The 7,823-nt window shown below is 50.3% G+C and overlaps 1 protein-coding gene across 2 annotated transcripts in view; it reads right to left on the reverse strand.

The window, feature by feature from the left end:
- Positions 1-6,119, reverse strand: part of VGLL4 (vestigial like family member 4) — a 78,533-nt gene extending 72,414 nt beyond the window's left edge. The window contains exon 1 of one of the 2 annotated variants that reach the window (XM_030283328.4): positions 5,929-6,119. The gene's annotated coding sequence lies outside the window, so the exon portion shown is untranslated. Of the gene's footprint in view, positions 1-1,390; positions 2,010-5,928 lie in introns of those variants that run through there. The other variant, XM_030283329.4, reaches the window with a different exon arrangement.
- Positions 6,120-7,823: the final 1,704 nt, after the last annotated feature.

A 7,823-nucleotide genomic window follows, 5' to 3' on the forward strand; every position in this document is an offset into this window, starting at 1 on the left:
CATTTGTAAGTTGAAAAAAATGTATTTTTAAGCTTAAAGCTTATATTTTTGAAGTTTAAAAAAATGAAATCCAGTAGGATTTCCATAGAGCAAAGTAAGAAGAAGAGATAAATTTGAAATAACTAAGTGTATTGAGGATTAAAACATGTTCCTCCCTCCCTGCCAGAATCAGCTTTTACTCAAGAATATTTTAACTGAACTTATAAAGTCAATTAACTCTTTAATTGCATTCCCTGAAACCCTTCAGCACCATTCCACTCACATCCGTCACACCCTGATGCTTCATTTCTTTTTTTTTTTTTTTTTTTTTTTTGTTTTCTTGGACTTTACTGACCCTCTCACAAAAACCTCTTCCAACAGAGTTAAAATTCAGTTGGAAAATTGATTTAGCTTTGTCTGATCAGAGGATGCAGCTGCACCAGACTGAGATAACTCAGGATTCAGAGCTAAATTCATCCTACACTTCAAAGACAGTAATACAGATATTTTTTGTCAAGTCTTTAGAAAAAACAAAAAAAACCCAACTCTTGATAAACAACATCATAAAGGATAGCAAAAGGTCAATTAAAAACAAATTAACTACATTAATGTTCTCAATGTAGTCAAGAGTGGTTTTTTTGTACATTTTTCAATGTAGTTTCATTTTTTTTTTTTTCTTTCAGCTTTCCAGTAATTTTTAAATAATAGGAGTACCAGATGCCCAATCCCTTCCTGGACCATGCTCCCAGTAAGAATTAACTGGTGACAGAAACTCACACTGGGAGAAGGAAACAGGAACCAAGTCTTCATGCAGTCCAGGAAATTAGACACTTTAAAAACAACTTGACTAAAAGTGGCCTCAATAGAGCTTTGCAGCTTTGTGCATTATTAAATTCATATCATGAGAGAGCTGCTGAGGTGTTCCCCTGGCATCAGGGCCTCATGTTCATTCAAAACCTGCCATCCCCAGGGTCAAATCCCAGATATTCTGGCATTTTGAAACAGAGAACAAAAATGACCTGCAAGGAGCTGTACACTGCCAGATTATTTTTCAAATAGTGTTAAAATATCTCTTGATCTCTAAATTAGACTAACAAATCAGTGATTACAGTTCAGGAAAGAAATGCAGGTTGCCCAAGAGAGAGAAGAGGGATCCTCTCTTAGCTCCAAATTTAAAACCTGATTTGGTCAGGGCAAGTCAGAAAACAGCCCAGCCACCCTGGGGGAGCCACGCTTCAGAAAGAAAACACCAGAAACACTTCCCAGGTTTCCGAGAAATAAAACACTTGTAAAAAACAAAAATTTAAAACTGCGAACACAGAAAGACACACCAAAAAAAACCACCCAAAACAAACAAACAAAAACCAAACACAAATCCAAAAACCCAGCTGTTTCTCAGTGTGACACAAACCTGTCTGTGCAGCAGAACCCAACCTTGAATTTGGACGTGTCCCCACCAAAGCACAGCTCCCTGCAACACTTGGTAAGGGAAAGCAAACGAGGAGTGAAACACAAGATAAAACTGGATTTCCCCTGGCTACATCTGATTTAAACACCCTGGAAACAGTTTCCCAAGTAAATCTCACAAATCTCTTTGTAACCAATCTCACTGGTTACAAAGTTTTAAATGTTGGATTCCGGAGACGTAAGCCAAAAGCACTTGCACAAGCATTCAAGATATTTTTATCTCATGTTATTTCAAATATTAGTTTAATATCTTCTAAAGTGCTCTTATTTATCAGTTACTGCTCCCACTCAGCGCTGCCCTATTCTGTCCTCTCCCCTGCACAGCAGCAAAGAGACATTCTGGAAAACAGTAAAGACATAAAAAGGGAAATCTGAGATGTCTGAAAGCCTGACCTAAACTCTGACCCACCTGTAATTTTTTATGCAGCACCCGAAGCACGCAAGACCCATTAGTGTAAAGAAACAACACTTCATTTCCCCTCTCCCGACATTTTTCCAAGACCCAGAAACCCACAGACTACTCACAGCTTTATTCTGCTAATCTTGGGTTTTTTTAGGTTTTGGGGTTTTTTTTTTTTTTTTTTTTTTTTTTTGCTGGTTTTGGTTTTTTGGGGGTTTTGTGTGTGTGTGTGTTAGTTATTTATTTATTTTTAGGCTCTAGAGAAATTAAAGCTTTAGAAAGTGAACAGTTCAGTGTTTTCAGGGATTTATGCAGCACCTTCCAAGCATCAGGAAGGGACAAACCCTGATGTTGGTTGTTTGAAATTCAGTTCACAGGCAGCAGAGCTCCACTCACTCAGCCCAAACAGAGACAATTATTTCATCCCACCAAAGTTCACACTCACAGTGGGGGATGTCAGGAAAGAGGTGACATAAGGAGAAGAACTTTATGTTTTATTTTAAAAAAGGGAAAGTGGCAAAGGGAGAGGAAGGAAAGCGAAGCAAAGATGATGTTTGGGCAGTGATCTCATACAGAGTTAGGATGGGTCTAGGACAGATCTGACCAAGGCCAAAGCTGGGTGATGAGAACACACAGGAGTGCAGGCATGACAAATGAGAAGAATTTGGATACAATTTGGAATGGAATCCCAAAGAGAAATCACTATGCCTGGATCGCAGTGGGACTGACAGAACAGCAGCACACCTGAGGAACAGCAAAACCTGCCCCAAACCTGCCGGGACACAGCTACACCTGCCAGGAGAGAAAGGCTGGAGCCTCCAGGAGGGACAGCACAGCCTGGTACTTGAATTCCCATCTGCAAAAATCACACAGCTGAGGCTGGAGGGAGAAGAGCAGGATTAACAAACAAAGCCCACTAATTACAACAATGAAAAAGCAATTCATGAGTAACACGACACTTGAGAAACCATCAAGGCCAAAGTGTAGATAAACACAAGTGAAGGGAAAACAAGATTAATTGAAAAGAGTGGTCAAAAGCAGCTCCCATCTGGGGAGAGACAGCCCCAAAACTGCCCAAATTCATACCCAGAAACGACAAGAAGAAACAAACTCTGCTGATTTCAATGGAAGAGAGTGAAACTGAAGAGGAAATCCAAACACAATTGATCAGCACAATCAGTAAATCCACACAGGGAAGGAGGATAAAGCAGAAGTTTGATGCAAAATAGGTAATCACAGTTTATTTTTTATGACAGGAGAGAGTAAAGCATATTTGCCCCATGAATGGGAACAATGATAGGCACGTTGTAATCAATAATTTTCTCAAATTGGCACAATACATTCAGATTTCCTCAGCTATGCTTGGACCAGAGCTTCTACTCGTGGACAGAAAAGCCCTGTGTTGAGATACCCATGTTAAATGTTAATGTGAAATGTTAAAATGTGAAATCTGTCAATGCTTACTTTAGAGCATGATTACCAAGCAGCACTGATCATTCCACTTTTACAACTCAACATCTTGAGAGTAACTTCAGCCTATTTGGCTAAATACTCCTTTTTAAAAAATGTATTTATCCCCTACTTTGGGGATTTTTTAAACCATGCTTGTCATGCATGTGGAAAATGTGTTTGAACAGGCAAATCTTCAACCAGAAACAACGATTTAACTCATCACACAGAAAATTATAAGCTTAAAGTAGAGCTTTGGTATTTCACCTCATGCTTTTTGTTGTCTTGTTACATAAATCACCCTTAACAAGGCAACATTTTAAGCAGCAAGCTATTAATTTTTGGAAGCTCAGAAATTTAAGGTGGGAAAGTCCAATCTGACCTTGTCTTGTACCTACAAGATCACTCAGAGCATCCTACATGTTACACAATCTGCTGCAAACAAATTATGAAACACTTAACCACAGTAAAGAGAACGGTTCCAAAGCTCCCTTTTCCAGCAGAAAACTTCCAGGTGTGTCTGGAAGCAAACCAATTAACCTCTGCAACATGGAGATGCTCAGAAGGCTATCAAAGCTGCTAGTATGTAAATAAGAAACTGATGGTTTCTGATGTGGATGCCCTTAATTAAGCTGCCCCAAAGGTCTGTACAGATATTTTCTATCCTATTTTAGTTACCAGGCCAGTTTTATAGCAGACTGTTAGATCTCAGCAGCACTCCTGAGTGCTCAGCTCTGGCCCAGTTCTTGCTCTAGGGTGTGTCTAAAATCTGACCCCATCCCACAGAGGGGCTCCTGAGCAGGGAAGGAAGAGCATCCTGCACCAAAACATCCATCCCTGCTGCCCACAGCGTGCTGGGGGCTCAGCAGCACCTGCTCCAGCCCAGGCACTTCATTGGGAAGAGGCAAATCTACAACAGGCAGGCCCAAAATCCACCAAGATTTAACGGGTCAGATCTGTATCTCACTTGTGAATCAAAGCAGTTCTTGTAACTGAACCTCAAAAGCCTCCCAGCCTGATCCCAAATAACCAGATTAGAACTGTATCAACAAGAAGAGATGTAGAGAATTTAGGCAAAACACATTCCACATTAGAAGACTGACAAGTTCAGTGATAGGAAAATACAAAAAATGGGCCTTCAAGTCTGGAGAAGAGCCTTTAAAAAGTTTATTATTAAGGCAGGAGAGGGAATATTGCTGCCCAATTTTATAGAGGTTTAGATCTAAGGGCTCCCAGTAGCACTCCCTGCAAAGAGCTCCACTCAGGTTACCCAAACTGCAGTTTGTTTCTCTGGGAGGAATACTCTTTAAACAACTCTATTCCAAAGTCAGAGGAAAACTAACCAGATAAATGATCCTGCAGGAGAAATCCTGGAACTCTTGATCAGCCAAGTCCTCTTTGGTGTAATCAAAAAAATGCTCATTATTTCTTGTTTCTTCTTGACAATCCTGAAGCACCAACACAGCAGAAAGGCATTGAGCTGGTTTTATGGATTCTCCACTGCCAGTGGAAACGGTGTTAAATTCCCGTTCATCCACTCTCAGAAAAGGGATGCACTGGCATCAGCGTGGACAGCTTAACTCGGAATTAATTACTGCTGATCACATCTGGGGAACACGCGGCCAGCGTGACACCACGCTGCTAAAGGCTACATAAAAAACCTCTGCCAGCGGAATATAAAAGATACAGCGCCAAAAGGCTTCACAGCGCCCTTGGGACGCGTTCTAGAAGGTTTCACCTCTGCTACCGATACGGCGCCGGGATTTTCCCTGCAGGAAGAACACGATGGGCGGGAGCCGAGCTGTAGACAGCGGGAGCGTTCCGGCGCTGCGGATACTCCCGGGCACGCTCCTGCCGGGGCAGCTCCTGCGGCTCCCGCTGCTGCGACCGGGGAGCGGGACCTTCCCCGGCCCGGGGACAGCGGAACCTTCCCCGGCCCGGGGACAGCGGAACCTTCCCCGGCCCGGGGGAGAGCGGAACCTTCCCCGGCCCGGGGGAGAGCGGAACCTTCCCCGGCCCGGGGGAGAGCGGAACCTTCCCCGGCCCGGGGGGAGCGGGACCTTCCCCGGCCCGGGGGGAGAGCGGGACCTTCCCCGGCCCGGCGGGAGCGGAACCTTCCCCGGCCCGGCGGGAGCGGAACCTTCCCCGGCCCGGGGGGAGAGCGGGACCTTCCCCGGCCCGGGGGCAGCGGGACCTTCCCCGGCCCGGGGGCAGCGGGACCTTCCCCGGCCCGGGGGCAGCGGGACCTTCCCCGGCCCGGGGGCAGCGGGACCTTCCCCGGCCCGGGGGGAGCGGGACCTTCCCCGGCCCGGGGGCAGCGGGACCTTCCCCGGCCCGGGGGGAGCGGAACCTTCCCCGGCCCGGGGGGAGCGGCTCCCGACACCGCCGGAGGTTCCCCGGCCACCGGCAGCGGGGAAAGTCCGGCAGCGCGGAGAGGACGGGCCGGGGCAGCCCCGTCCCAGCCCCGTTCCAGCCCCGTTCCAGCCCCGTCCCAGTCCCGTCCCAGCCCCGTTCCAGTCCCGTCCCAGCCCCGTTCCAGCCCCGTTCCAGTCCCGTCCCAGCCCCGTCCCGCCCGCCAGCGCCGCTCCCTCCGCCCCCGCGGCCACCTGTGCGCGTTGTCCCCGCGCACTCACCGGCGCTCCGGGCGGTGCCGGCAGCGCGGCGGCGGGCCCCGCGGGCCGTGCCGTGCCGTGCCGTGCCGGGCCGTGCCGTGCGGGGCCGGGCCGTGCCGGGCGGAGCGGGCCCGGAGCAGGCGCGGCTGGGCCGGCGCCGCTGCTGCGCGGGCCCGCCGAGGAATCCCAGGAATGAGGGAATTCTGCGGCGAGCAGGTGGGGAGCGCCGCCCGCCCCCATTGGCCGCCCGCCCGTGACGTCAGCGCCTCATTACCCTAATTGCTCTGACGTCACATCCTCGCAGGTAGGGAGCGCGCGGCCCGGCCCCGCCCCCGCGGGGGAGGGACGCGGGGACGGAGGTCGCGGGTTCGAGCCCCGGGACGGCCCCGAGCGACAGCGGGGACAGGAGAGAACGGGCGGGGACAACGCCGCTACTGTGCCCCCCTGCTCTAACCCTAAACCTTTTCCTCCCCCCGCAGGAAAAACTAAAGGGCAACACCACTAAACCAAACCTCCAGGAAAACAACAAAAAAACCTCTCTCGAGAACAAAGCACTTTTTAGCAGCAGAACCGCGCGTTTCGAATTAAAGCGCGCTGTCGCAGCATCTGCCAGCGGCTCGGTGTCCCCAGGCACACGGACACACGCACGAGTGACGAGGTTCAGAGCTGCTGTGAATGGATGGGGTCACATCCCCGTCCCCCGCACGATGTGACGGGAATGGCTGGGAGCAGCTCCGGCGCTTTCCTGTTTACGGCTCGCTCTGCAGCGGGGTTTTACCGAATCCCCGCTCCCGATGTGACTCACTCAGCCGGGAGGAGCTGCCGGCAGCCGGGTTTGAGCCAGAGCGAAGCGGAGCCCTGCTGGTCCCCAAACTGCGCCTCTCCCCCGGCCGGCAGGGCAGGAGCCCCTCGGCACCCTGCACAAAGCCGAATGTTCCGATCTCCAGCCGGCCCTGGGGCGCTGGGACACCGCGCTGCTGGGAAAGGATCGCTCGGTTCCCCCCGTGCCAGCACAGCCCCGGGCATTCATTCCCACGGCAGCGCTCATGCCAAGGGCGCCGTGTCCAGCAATGCAGCAGCAAACCTTGCCAACGCTCCGCTGGGTTTAGCCATGTTACCAAACTGAGCTGTCGCGCAGCTTGTGCATGTGGAGGAGCCACCTCCCCAAAGCCAAGCCAAGGCTTCTCCAAGGCGCTCTGAAGAACCTGGGAATGCTGCTCCCAGGCTCGCAGGAATTAGTTCCAGGGCAGGAGACGATGTGGGAAAGTGCTGCAGTGATCTCCTGGTGGCCACACTCAACATCAGTCACAAACAGGTCCCTGAACGGTGCATTTTATCCTCGCAGGGATCTGAGGTGGCCTCAGGCTCCTCTTGGAGTGCGTTGCAAAGGGAAAGAAAAGGACAATAAATCAACCTGAGCCCCTTGAAGAGCCTTAGGGCTGCAGCTTTGTGGTGGAACCTAAAAAGAGCACAGGGCAGCAGAAACAGAGAGTGTTTGTGCGGAATTCTGCTCAGGGCGTTTCTCCCGTGCAGCTCCTCCTCTCTCGCTGTGACAATAAAGGCCCAAGAAGAGAAAAGGCAGCGCAGCGGTGTTTGCTGAAGGCAGAGCAGCAGCAGGGCACAGCGGGGTTTATCGGGGGTGCTGGGGTGGGATTCCTGCAGGGAATGTGCAGGGAGCGGCCGGGATGACCCCGCACACCCTGCGCTTGGGTTCCCTGCGAGCTCCAGAGCCCGTCAAGGCTCCGCGCTGGCCAGTTCCCATCTTAAACTCCAGCAAAATCATGCTGACACCGAAGTATTTTCATATCCTCGCAAGGACAGGTCATGAGATCTCCGGGCCACCAAAAGCTAGCCAAAAGCACGTTCCAAACCTAAATTAAATCCAGATTTAGACTCCACACACTCAGGATATCTAG

Source organism: Taeniopygia guttata, chromosome 12 (genome assembly GCF_048771995.1).
Source record: "Taeniopygia guttata chromosome 12, bTaeGut7.mat, whole genome shotgun sequence".
NCBI lineage: Eukaryota > Metazoa > Chordata > Aves > Passeriformes > Estrildidae > Taeniopygia > Taeniopygia guttata.